The sequence below is a fragment of the Leptonychotes weddellii genome, chromosome 11, assembly GCF_054177405.1.
Source record: "Leptonychotes weddellii isolate Sample4059 chromosome 11, ASM5417740v2, whole genome shotgun sequence".
In the NCBI taxonomy this organism is placed as follows: domain Eukaryota; kingdom Metazoa; phylum Chordata; class Mammalia; order Carnivora; family Phocidae; genus Leptonychotes; species Leptonychotes weddellii.
Genome location: NC_138379.1, coordinates 72,930,878 through 72,944,493, shown reverse-complemented (window position 1 = coordinate 72,944,493; position 13,616 = coordinate 72,930,878). Strand labels below are relative to the sequence as shown.

General features: G+C 42.0%; 1 protein-coding gene and 1 non-coding gene across 3 annotated transcripts in view; one reads left to right on the top strand and one right to left on the bottom strand.

Annotated features, from left to right (window-relative positions):
• Positions 1-13,616, bottom strand: part of PRDM10 (PR/SET domain 10) — an 89,784-nt gene that overhangs the window by 68,445 nt on the left and 7,723 nt on the right. The gene's annotated exons all lie outside the window — the stretch shown is intronic.
• Positions 6,901-7,005, top strand: LOC115940201 (U6 spliceosomal RNA). Its single transcript, XR_004074999.1, has one exon. It is a non-coding gene; the product is annotated as a U6 spliceosomal RNA (small nuclear RNA).

Here is a 13,616-nt window from a genome sequence, read left to right as displayed (position 1 = left end):
TCCTAGTTGGGTTCTTCTTTCCAGCAGGTCTCTCGGAGCAGGCAGAAGACCCTGCGGGCAAAACTACCCCCTCAAGCAATAAGGACTGCCCTGAGCCAGCAAGACCCCACGGGACTGACCCCAAGGCAATGATTGGCCTGACCTTCACTGCCCACCCGTACTTACCCACCCACCTTTGCCCCACATTTTCCTTATACAAACCTGAACTATTTTCAGCACTTTGGAGACAGTCTTTGAGATGCTAGTCTTCCGTCTTCCCTGTGCTGACCTCACTGAAATAAATTCCTTTCTTGTTTCCACACCACTTGCTTCTCTGCCTTTGGATTTTGTCAGCGGCCTGCGGTGCTGTTTGGGACCCCCACAGCCAGGTGCTCTTACACCCCTCTGCACAGGCTACCATGAGACTTCGGGATAAACATTTAGAGCTTGGTGGGACAAGCATTTTTTATGTTTAACTTGACCTTGAACTACAACACACCTCTGCCCTTGAGCTAGGGAGCTGCATTCAGAGCAGGGAAGTAGATCAGGGCCCATAAACTGGGGCCATACCTGTGGGTCCCAATCCTGGCTCCGCCCTTCACTAACGGTTGACCTTGTACAAATTACCTAATCTCTCTGTGGCTCAATGTCATCCGGTGTAACATGGAAACAGAAATAGGATCTACTTCATAGAGGTATAAAGAGAATTAAGTGAGTTAGTATTTGCAAAATGCCTAGAACACTAGAATATGGTAAACACTTTAAAAGTTAAATAAAAGAAATAATAATTCAGGTGAATTTTGAGCCATAAATTAAAAAGAGTACAGCAAGAAGAAATTAACTAGGGGAAAGAGAAAAGGGAATAAGAAAGGCCAGAAAAAAAGAAAAGAGGAAAGCAACGAGGAAACAAGATCAGAGTATTCCAGAAGAGAACAATAAGACTGGGAGGAAAGGAGGCAGGAGGACAAAGTGGAGGTGAAGAGAAATCTAAGAAAGAAATAACTAAACAACAAAGTAGGCAGGGGAGTGGGGCAGAGAAGGGAGAGAAAAAAGTCAAGGAGAAAAAAAGAATCTGATTGTTCTGAGGTAACAGGATAAGAATTAGAAGTGAAAGGAGAACATGAGATTATTCCCCTGATAAAGATTTCCTGAGGTAGTTACAATCGGGGTTGGGGAAAGAGACACTTGGTAAGCTCCCACCACTCTCAGACTACTAAGGACAGTGACCTTTTGAGAACAAATGGGATCCTGATAAGGTGCCCAGAACACTGCTAAAAAATGCCATACACACCATCAACAGATGAAAAGATAAACACAATCTGGTCAACACAGAGAATGAAATATTACTCAGCTTTAAAAAGGAAGGATAAAAAAAAAGAAATAAAAATTTTTTAAAAATAATAAATTTTAAAAACAAACAAAAAGGAAGGAAATTCTGACAGATGCTATAAGGTGGATGGACCTTAACAACATGATGCTAAGTGAAATAAGCCAGGCACAACAGGACATATTGTAGGCCTCCGCTTATGAGGTCCCTAGAGTAATCCTACGCATAGACACAGAAAGCAGAACAGAGGTTCCCAGGGCCTGGGCAAGTTATTGTTTAATGGGTAAAGAATCTGTTTGGAATGATGAAAAAGTTCTGAAAGTCAATAATGGTGACGGTTGTACAACCCTGGGAATGTACTTATTGTCACTGAATGGTACGCTTAAAAATGGTTAAACGGTAGATTCTGTTTTATGTATATTTTACCACAAAAACAAATAAAAATAGAAATATGCCATAGATGACTGCAGTAGAAATGCAGTCTCCGCCAGGGTGGACATGGGACTTGGCTGGTGCCCTTTTCCATCCAGACCATGAAGAAACCCCATGGTCACTCAGGGCCCCTACTCCTCCCATTCAACAATGAACCCTGCCCTCCAAGGGCCGGCCTCTGCCCAGCCTGATTGAACCTGCACTCCGGCGGTCACCACTGCAATCCCTCCCAGCTCAGGTCACAGGGGCTGACCTCCGACTCACCCCTTTCTGGAATTCCTGACAGCCAATTCGCCATTCTTTTCTCGTAGCAGGGCAGCTACCACATACAGCACCTACCAAAGTGCCTGGCACACCACAGGTGAGCAATAAATAGCAGCGATTGCTCTTTTCTCTTTGAAAGATTTTATTATTTATTTATTTGAGATTTGATAGAGAGCGAGCCCGGGAGCAGGGGAAGAGGCAGAGGGAGAGGGAGAAGCAGACTCCCCACTGGGAGGGAGCCCGATGAGACCTGGGGCTCAGGGCTTGATCCCCGTGATGAGGGAGCAAAAGGCATGCAGAGGACAAAGCACAGGCTGACACCCCGCAACCTCTCCGCCCTTCCCCCCACTCCTGGGTGGGATATGTGACATTCCTCCAGGAAACTTCTATCTATCTTAATGTTAGTGCTTTGCTAGAGGGGAAAACAACCTTAGCTTGATAATAGCCAGGCTTCCAGTATCCTGAGGGCCTTCTTAGCATATGAAAGTCCCTTTGGACCCCTCCTTTTGTCCTTCCCGCCCCAATCCCATAGTATATAATCAGCCATTCCTTGCAACCCCAGTGCAGCTCCTCTTTCTGCCCCTGGATTCTGTCCCCATGCTTTAATAAAATCACCTTTCTTTTTTTTTTTTTTAAAGATTTTATTTATTTATTTGAGAGAGAACACATGAGAGGGGGGAGGGTCAGAGGGAGAAGCAGACTCCCTGCCGAGCAGGGAGCCCGACGCGGGACTCGATCCTGGGACTCCAGGATCATGACCTGAGCCGAAGGCAGTCGCTTAACCAACTGAGCCATCCAGGCGCCCTAAAATCACCTTTCTGCACCAAAAACATCTTAAGAATTTTTTCTAGGCCGTCAGCTCCTGACCTCACCACCATTCCAAAACTACATCCCCAGGACCCTGGGATTATGACCTGAGCCTAAGGCAGACGCTTAACTGAGCCACCCAGGCGTCCCTTATTGTCAATGTCCAGTCAAACCTCAGTCTCATTCTTCCCACTTCTTTGGTACAAATACCTCCCCAACATGAGGGGCCTCCAAAACTCCTTTTGGCAGGGGGAGTGGGATGGCCAAGTGAGAGGGTACAAAGGAAGACCCTTGTCCAGTTCACTTTCCTGTAGGCCCAGTCAGAACAGGCCACTCTGGATCTATTTCAACTGCTCCTTTTTTCCCTACCTCCTAGTTTCCTAGCTCACAAACGCCCAGGCTCTGGTTCTGGATTTATTTCTTGGATCGCTGACTCTTGACCTTATTCATCTTGGGTTTTACACCATACACCGTACTTTTTAATGCAGGGCTTGCAAAACACCCTATCCCACCAGCCACAGGAGCATCTACCGTTAACCACAGCCCTCTGGCTCTGGCACTGTGCCCCTGGGGCGTGGCCGAGGGATGACGGTGTGCACAGGGCCAGTCATGGGGATAGGATATGTGGATAGCTAACACGTGTCGAGTGCCTTCCCCGTGCTAGTCACTGGTCTAAGCAAGTAACACTTACCAATTTGTTCATTAATTTAAGGTCAGAACAACCCAATAAAGTTGTTTAAAACCTGTATCTTTGGGGCGCCTGGGTGGCTCAGTCTGTTAAGCGTCTGACTCTCAATTTCAGCTCAGGTCATGATCTCAGAGTTGTGAGATCTTGCCCCGTGTTAGGCTCTGCACCCAGCGTGGAGCCTGCTTGAGATTCTCCCTCTCCCTCTCCCTCTGCCCCTGCCCCCACTCACAAGCGCGCTCTCTCTCTCAACATAAATAAACACAATCTTTAAAACCTGTATCCTCACAATTCAGAAAACAATAGTACAGAATCATAAAGGACTGCTCTGAACAGCTGCTGACCCCTGCATGACTAAGTGGTAATACTAAATTGGAAAGCTACAAAATTAGGCCAAGTGAAATGAAAATAAAGGGCTTCCATTACGCTCACTCATTTGGAATGGCAAGGAGAAATTTTACATTTAACTGATTTCTGGACAAAACAGTTTTAGAACTCAGAAGAAAGGACAAAAAGCTACTGGTCTCAGCTCTTAAAGATGAACAGGAAGTGGTAGCGGAAGTAGCAATGGACGAATAACAAAATTCTAGAAATTTCAGCGCAAATTCCCCATTCTTGCTGAAAAGAGGAAGCCTAAATAATCTGTCACATGAGTTTCTCCATTTTAAAAATTCACAACAAATTGCTAACACTGAGAAAAACTGGAAATGAGACGTTTAAATAACAATACTATAACACCTTGTCTAGCAAGGTGTTCCAAATGCCCTGACAGGTACTGTTGATTTGCTCTTCATCTCAACCCAGATGAGCTCCATTTCACAGAGCAGTAAATGATGGAGAGAGAGCTCACGTAACCCGCCCAGTTGTGGGTCTGCCCAGCCTGAACTCCCTCCATTTACCAACCCAGGGCCCCATCCTATTGCACCCCTCTGCCCCCAGGCTAAGGAGCTACTGGAAACCAGCGAGTGAGGGTGGAGTCATAGGATGAAAATATATTTTTAATTCCACAAGGAAGTAAAATAAACAATTTTAATTAGGGAAAATATGCCTAAGGAACTAAAGGTTTCTGAGAGCCCGATGAACAATGAAATGTTCAAGATTGCAGAAAAATTCCCCCAGATAAAAAATTATTTGTTTTATTGGTTGATTGATTGATTTTAAGTAGGATTCATGCCCAACATGGGGCTTGAACTCACGACTCTGAGATCAAGAGTCGCATGCCCTACTGACTGAGCCGGCCAGGCAACTCTCCAGATAAAATTTTATGCCATTGGAAAAAAACTTCAGAAAAAACTTTAGAAACTGGATAAGTGAGCAGACGATGGTAGAAAAATTTCAGAATAAGCAGCACTTTTAATATTAGGGGACTGATGTGTTACAGACTAAAAACTATTGCAGAATACATCCTAAAGAAATTCTCCTAATTCATTGCTGGCCATCATCAAAGACAATACTGTGTAACCAGAAGAGCACTGAACTAAGGTTAAAAAAAAAGAAATAGAAAAGAGGATGACAAAAACAAGCAAGGAATGGCTCAAGCAGATCTGAAATGGTCCCCTTGGCCTTCTTTTCTCACTCCATTTATATGTCCCTTTGCCCTTCTACTCCCCATACAGAAATCTTCCCACCAGGCACCAAGTCCTCCTCCTTCCTCAAAGAAAAGAAAAATCTAGGCTAAGAGTCTTGTTGGGGGTCTCAGCCAGCCAATTCTACATTAAAATCCTTGAGAGTTCAAAAGGAACCACCACTCAGTGTGAGTTCTAAAGAATGATAAACCTTGATGTTTGCCTTTCCCTTTTTACAAAGAAAGCTGGTTGGCTGGTAAAATCTGAAGGCAATTTCAAAGAGAATCTGTCAGGAGTCCTCTATTCTCCTCTCACAAGATTTTAGGTGCAAACCTCAAAGCAGCAGAGTGTATCACAGGCCTATGGAAAAGAGCACAAATCATGAGCATCCGACTCGAGGGATGGTCACAGAGCAATGTGGTGGATCAAAGCATGGAACACCACCAGTGCCTGAAAGCCTCATAGCGTCCTCTCCCACAGGGAACCACCATCTTCCTCCACGATCCACCTATCCTCTGGCAGGCTGCAGATGGGCAGGGCACTCAGTCCCATGGAGCTGACTACGGGCTGGTCTGCAGATTGCGTCTGCTCCTAGGTCTGACCTTCCAGAAGTTGCAACAGAGACTCTGAGGTGTTTCCTAGGGAGCTTCCTCTTTGGTGGGCCCTGAATTCCAGTTTTTGTCTCCCCAACAATGTGAAACTACCAAAATCCCTACTCTTCTATTCAGTTACTTTTTGCTCGTTACCCTCTTGACCAGCACAGTTTAGCAGCGAATGCCTCAAGAGGAAAACCAGGGCTAATCCCAGGCTCACCTCTCTGTGTCTTCTTTGTCTCTGGGATGTTGGCCCTCCTGTTCTGACTGCCTTTGTAGTCCTTCAACTCGGATCTCTATCTCTTCAGTCCCAAGAGATTGCCTAAAGTTCTGCAGGCTTCTCTGCCTCTCAGACCTCTCAGTTTTTGTTTAGGCCCTGGTAAGGAAAGCAGGTCTGACATGATGAGGTGCGAGGTGCTCTGCTAAGTCAAAGACGCTAATCACAAAGGACCGCTTATCAAATGATTTCACTTATATGAAATCTGCAGAATGGCACAAGAATAGAGACAGGAAGCAGAATAGAGATGGGAAATTAAGACAAGAGGTGTGGAGTTTCTTCTGAGGGTTATGAAAATATTCTAGAACTGACTGTGGTGACTGTTGCAGAACTATAAAATACACTAAAGCTCTTTAAATAAGTGACTTGTATGGTATATGAATGATACCTCAATAAAGCCATTTTTTAAAAAAGAAAAAAATGGACATTTAAGTCAATGCAGAACATCTAGGAAGCAGTTTGGCAATAAACATCAAGAACTTTTACATGTGTGTATAATATTTATACATTCATATATTTATTTTTAACTTATTTATATTTATATACGTATATGTGTATATATATATAAATATATATATGTTTTATAGCTTGAGAAAGTTCCAGACTCAAGAGGAATTGAGGAATGCTCAGGGCCTAGTAACTGAGAGAGAAAAGTCTCAAACAGGATGAGCCTGTAAGACTTCAAGTTAAAGAATTAAAGTTCCCAAAGTTCATGAACTGGTTTTATCAGAATCACCTAGGAAGCTAGGCAAAAAGACAAATTCCAGAGCCTTACCCATGAGAATTTTTTTTTTTTTTTTAAGTAAGCTCTACACTCAATGTGGGGCTTGAACTCATGGCCCCGAGATCAAGGGTCAAATGCTCTACAGACTGAGCCAGCCAGGAACCACCCCCCCCTGAGAATTCTGATTCAATCAATTGCAGAGGCAGAGGGGAAGAGCAGGCATTTTGTTTTTAAGTGTCCCCAGGCAGTGCTCCCCTCCGCAGCACAGGTATTAAAATTGGAACGATACAGAGAAGATGGGCATGCCCCGCACAAGGATGACAGGCAACTTCATGAAGCATTCCTTATTTTTAAAAAAATAATAAATAAGTATCCCCATGATTCTGATGTCAGCCAGATCTGGCTAACTCTTGGACAACAAGGGAAGAAAAATCTTTTATCATGGCAATAACACTTTTTGGAAAATCATTCTAGAAGTAATATGAGACTGATTATAATGAGGCCAACACCTGCCTTTAATAAGCAAGGATCAGTGCTCTGAAGTCCTACTGGGACTTAGTGATATTAATAGACATTTATACACAAATTTTCAGTATTCAAAATCATCACCTTAAAAAAAAAAAAAAGACTTTATTACTAAACAAAAACTTAGGAATAATCCTGACACCTTTGCTCAAAATACACAACTTACCAACCTCCCTAATATGTTTGTGGTATTTATGTCAGAATTCTGAAAAGGCTGAGGTGATTGTTAATTTAGGTGGTCTTCCTTGCCAACCACCTCACTCTCATGAGTATTTGATTCTCCAGCTTCCCTCTCCACACGCTAACAAGCAAATCTGTTCCATCCACTTATGAGGAATATTTGAAATAAAGTTTGTATGTAAATACGGATTTATGAGGAACATTTGAAGACTGAAAGATTGCTACAAATGACTCATCAAGTAACACTGAGCGCCCCTGTGTTTCAACTCTGGATAATGGATTTACATAGCTGTAAGCACATTATCCTAGCTCCCTTTTTGAACGGTGGCCTTATTTCACAAGACAACTAGCAGGGGCATAAATAAGAGCTGTGGCCCCTGGCACACCTGGACACAGAAAGCTATTTGGCCCAAATATCTCAAGCTCTTTTGTTGAATTAGCAATTGCAGTAACTAACTAGGAGACTGGCAGGTGGGTGTTCTGGAGCCCTTAAAAGCCCTTCTTACAGATGGTTCTGGGTGGTAACTATGACTCAACAATCACAATTCCAAGTTGTCAGGACAAAATACTGGATAATGTAAAGAGGCATACTCTTAAGTAGTAAGCTGTTTCTTTAAATTCAAGTGCTTTAATGTTTTAAGTGAAAAAAAAATACTAAAATTGGTTACAGGATGGGGCGCCTGGGTGGCTCAGTCGTTAAGCGTCTGCCTTCAGCTCAGGTCATGATCCCAGGGTCCTGGGATCGAGCCCCACATTGGGCTCCCTGCTCTGCAGGAAGCCTGCTTCTCCCTCTCCCACTCCCCCTGCTTGTGTTCCCTCTCTTGCTGTGTCTCTCTCTGTCAAATAAATAAATGAAATCATGGGCGCCTGGGTGGCTCAGTTGGTTAAGCGACTGCCTTCGGCTCAGGTCATGATCCTGGAGTCCTGGGATCGAGTTCCACATCAGGCTCCCTGCTCGGCAGGGAGTCTGCTTCTCCCTCTGACCCTCCTCCCTCTCATGCTCTCTGTCTCTCATTCTCTCTGTCTCAAATAAATAAATAAAATCTTTTTAAAAATAAATAAATAAATAAATGAAATCTTTAAAAAAAAAATTGGTTACAGGAAATTATTGTAGAACCCAACTTTTCCTTATTTAACACTACGTGTTTAATACAAGAGAAAACAGTGTAACTACCTGTTCACGATACCTCAACTCCTGAAACATTACGCAGCCTTTTGTTCAAATAGGCTGAGCCACTGCGCTGACCCAAGACTAAGAAGCAAATTGATACTAGTGTGAAGTAATTCCTTTTATATCCAATTTACTTCCTCCGAGAACAGGTTAATGAGGGTCTCACCTGCTGCTCATTTTCAAGTTCTCATTCCTCCACCTCAAGTCCCCTGTTTGCAAATTTAAATATAAAACACAGAATGGTCAAAGACAAGTGTTTGATTAACAAGATGGTGAGCCCAGGCAGATGACATAATGAGGCAGTTATTGCCTTCATAAAAATTCTATCTTACTGGCATATAATTAAGACTTAAAATCTAAATTCAACCTTCAAATTTCATCTTCCTCCATCCTAATAAAACTAACTATAGGAGGCCAGATCCACTGGTCTAGTATTCAGAATTGTCTTCTACAAGCCAGGACATTTCTTAAAGTACAGAGCAGTGTAAAAATATTGAATGTGAAGGCAAATAAAAAGTTCTTTATCTTAACAACTGAAATAACATCACCTGTCTTAGCTAACTCACAGGCTCACTGTTTAGAGTGGGATGTTTGTTATAATAGAGTATAATAGCATAGAGTGTATTACAAATGTTAATAACTATTTAAATTATGATCACCACAGGCTAAGCATTAGATCAGGAGCGTATCTTATCCAGAAAAGTCTTACTTCCAATTTTAATACATTTTCATTATTAAACAATTGATTTGAGAATAAATATCTCTTAACTATAAGCAAGGGGTCTCTCAACTAACTTATTACACTAGAAAATATGTATATTTCAAATTAAAATGGATAGAATTTTAAAACTCTTTGATTAGCATTTTCTTCCATAAAGAGAGACAAAATAGTGGCATCAAGCTCCTGTTTAGAAGTCTCAGCCACATCTACTCTGCAAACACTTAGCTGAAACATTTCATTCAGATGCAGACTATAACATGTTGGATTCATTCGCAAATCCAGTGAAGTGGTTAAAGGAGACCACAAAATTAGGATCCCCTAGTGGGTGCAGTTTTTTATTTTAAAAACTCAGCATAATCATAGTCCATCCTAATGAAAATGTATACTGTGGAAATCCAATATTACTTAAGTAAACACCAGTGGAATAGTGATAATTAGAGCTATTGCCATTTACTCAGCATCTATCACATGCCAGGCATTGTGAGATGGCCTTTAAATACTCAATTTCAATCTTCACAACAACCAAAAATTTGTACTTGTCCAAGGTCATAACGCTCATAAGTGGGATTTGAACCCAGATCCCTTTTACTACAGAGCTTGATCATTTCCCTCTCTGCTGCACAGCCTTCTCCTAGGCAAAACTCCCGAAACTCAAGCGAGGCTTGGATCTGCTCCTGTTGCTTTGGCCTCCCACCAGATGATGCAATCACTAGGCTCGGCTTGATCCCAAAGGAACCAGGGAGGTTAAAATTTACCAAACCCCCAAAGAGATTTAAATGGGCAAATCAGTCTATAGCCAGATTAGTTGAGGTAACTACAAAGCTAGAGTGAAGAGTACCCATTATAAAAATCAAATAATAATTTTTAAAAACACAATAATATTTATTAAATGCTTGTTCTGTGCTCAGCATTGTTTTAGGAACTGAAGAACAGACTGGATGAAAGATTTGTATTAAAATTTTCAGCAGAGGGGCACCTGGGTGGCTCAGTCGTTAAGCATCTGCCTTCGGCTCGGGTCGTGATCCCAGGGTCCTGGGATCGAGCCCCGCATCAGGCTCCCTGCTAGGCGGGAAGCCTGCTACTCCCTCTGCTTGCATTCCCTCTCCTGCTGTCTCTCTCTGTCAAAAAATAAATCTTAAAAAAAAAAATTTTTTTTCAGCAGAGAGGGAAAATGTAAATAACATTAATTCACTGTTATACCAAGACAAAAGCTACCTGTGTGTACAGAACAGAACATAGCAGCCCTCAAATATTAACTGAGTCAACTCATATCAGGAAAATTAATTACTCCAAATATCTTTTCTGCTTATCTCATGTAAATGCATTTCTCTAGCAGGGGAATTGCTGGGCTTCAGAGTCAGCATATCTTTGACTTTCTAGATAATTCCAAACTGGTTTCCAAAGTAGTCATACCAAGTTATATTCCTATCAGCCAGGTATGAATGTTCCTATTGCTCAACAGCATCAGGATTCGGTATTGCCAACTGTAATTTAGGTATGCAGTAATATGGCACTATGGTTGTAATTTGCATTTCCTTGATTAACAAGGTTGAACACCTTATGCGTTCATTAGACATTTGGATATCTCCTTTTCTGAAGTGCCTGTTCAAGACTTCCACCCATTATTCTATTAGTGCAGGTAACATCTTATCTAAGATAAGATTCTATATCCAAGGGGCGCCTGGGTGGCTCAGTCGTTAAGCATCTGCCTTCGGCTCAGGTCATGATCCCAGGGTCCTGGGATCAAGCCCCGCATCGGGCTCCCTGCTCAGCGGGAGGCCTGCTTCTCCCTCTCCCACTCCCCCTGCTGTGTTCCCTCTCTCACTGTGTCTCTCTCTGTCAAATAAATAAATAAAATCTTTAAAAAAAAAAAAAGATTCTATATCCAAGACCTATACTGAGGTCATGAATATATTCTCCTATATTAACTTCTAAAAGCTTTATTGTTTTGTCTTTCATTTGCCATGCCTCCTGGGTCATAAATTAAGTGTCTGAATATGTGTGAATCTATTTCTGTACTCCTCACAGTGTTCTACTGATCAATTAGTCTATCCTGGTGCCAATACCACACTGTCTTAATTATGACAGCTCTTCTTGATCTCCAGTAGAGATGTTTTTCCAATTTATTTTTTCCTTTTCAAGAGTCTCTTGCCTTTTCTTGGGCATTAACAAAACGTTTAGTATCAGCTTGTCTGTTTTTTCAAGTTTGCTGGGATTACATTAAATCTTAAGTCTGTTTCCAAAGAATTAACACCTTGTAATATAAATCTTCCGATCCTTGAACCAGTGTATCTTCTTCATTTATTTAGGTTTCACTTAAAGTCACTCAATAAAGTCATAGAATTTTTTCTGTAAAGGTCTTTTATACATATTTTGTTAGATTTAAAATATATCTCCAATAGTTTTTTTTCAAAGATTTTATTTTTAAGCAATCTCTACACCCAATGTGGTACTTGAACCCACAACCCCAAGATCAAGTCACATGCTCTACCAATTGAACCAGCCAGGTGTCCCATATCTCCTATAAATGGTGAAAAACCATGGATCTGAAAAAAAGATATGACTGTTTCTAAATTTTATTTTTTAATTTTTTTTAAAGATTTTTTTTATTTATTTGACAGAGAGAGGCAGCAAGAGAGGGAACACAAGTAGGGGGAGTGGGAGAGGGAGAAGCAGGCTCCCTGCTGAGCAGGGAGCCCGATGCAGAGCTCGATCCCAGGACCCTGGGATCATGACCTGAGCCGAAGGCAGACGCCCAACAACTGAGCCACCCAGGCGCCCCTAAATTTTTTTATTTTTAAGTAATCTCTACACCCAATGTGGGGCTCAAACCCACAACTCTGTGATCAAGAGTTACATGCTCCATCGACTGAGCCAACCAGGTGCCCCAAAAAGATAGGATATTTTTTAATGATGTATAGAAAGATATCATTTTTTAGATTTTATTTATTTATTTATTTATTTGAGAGAGAGCGAGCACAAGCAGGGGGAGAAGCAGAGAGAGAGGGAGAGAGAATCTCAAGCACATTCCTCACTGAGCACAGAGCCCAACACCGAGCTCAATCTCACAACCCTGGGATCATGACCTGAGCCAAAATCAAGAGTCAGAAGCTTGACTGAGCCACCCAGGCACCCCAAAAGATACCGTTTTTTTGATGAGACACCTAGACTTTGGGATAACTCTTATAGAATTCATATATAAATATGAACATAAGCATTCTTAAAAAAAGTTTTTTTTAAAGATTTTATTTATTTGCCAGAGAGAGACACAGCGAAAGGGGAACACAAGCAGAGGGAGTGGGAGAGGGAGAAGCAGGCTTTCCACTGAGCAGGGGGCCCGATGTGGGGCTCGATCCCAGGACTGTGGGATCATGACCCAAGCCGAAGGCAGACACTTAAGAACTGAGCCACCCAGGTGCCCCCAAATTTTTTAATGGAACAAAGTTCATCAAAGTACAATTTCTGCTACATAATTTAGTTTAGTTTTGGGTATTTTTTTAAGTACTCTTTACCCTCAACCTGGGGCTCAAACTCACAACCCCAAAATCAAGAGTCATATGCCCCACTGATTGAGTCAGCCAGGCTCTCCATAATTTAGGGGGAGGCGGGTTGCTGTTGTTTTTTAAGATTTTATTTATTTATTTATTTTAGAGAGAGTGTGAGCGGGGAGGGGCAGAGGGGAAAGGAGAGGAAGAAAGAATCTGAAGCAGACTCGGTGCTGAGCACAGAGCCCAAAGTGGGGCTAGATCCCACCACCAGGAGATCATGACCTGAGATGAAACCATAAGTCAGACCCTCAAGTGACTGAGCCACCCAGGTACCCCCCCCAATTTAGTTTTAATTCTAGAATTAATATTTTATAGTTATGTCATATCTTACTTCAACAGGTTTAACGTACTTGAGAAAACTTACATGTTACATAAACAAGTATCCTAAACACCAATTGGTTGTAGGTCCTTATATTTATCAATGTATGAAGTACTTAATTAAAATTCAGAATAGGGCGCCTGGATGGCTCAGTTGGTTAAGCGACTGCCTTTGGTTCAGGTCATGATCCTGGAGTCCCGGGATCGAGTCCCGCATCGGCTCCCTGCTCAGCAGGGAATCTGCTTCTCCCTCTGACCCTCCCCCCTCTCATGCTCTCTCTATCTCATTCTCTCTCTCAAATAAATAAAATCTTTAAAATAAATAAATAAATAAAATCCAGAATAATTTCATTCATCAACTTCAAGAGAAGATGGATAAATGAGTAAAGAGACTGAAATCTAATTAATTTACACACCGTTGCCTGAGATTGAGAACCCACACACCTTGCTCCTAGCCTTAGCTCCCACCGCTCTCACATCATTCACTAAATTGTCTCCTT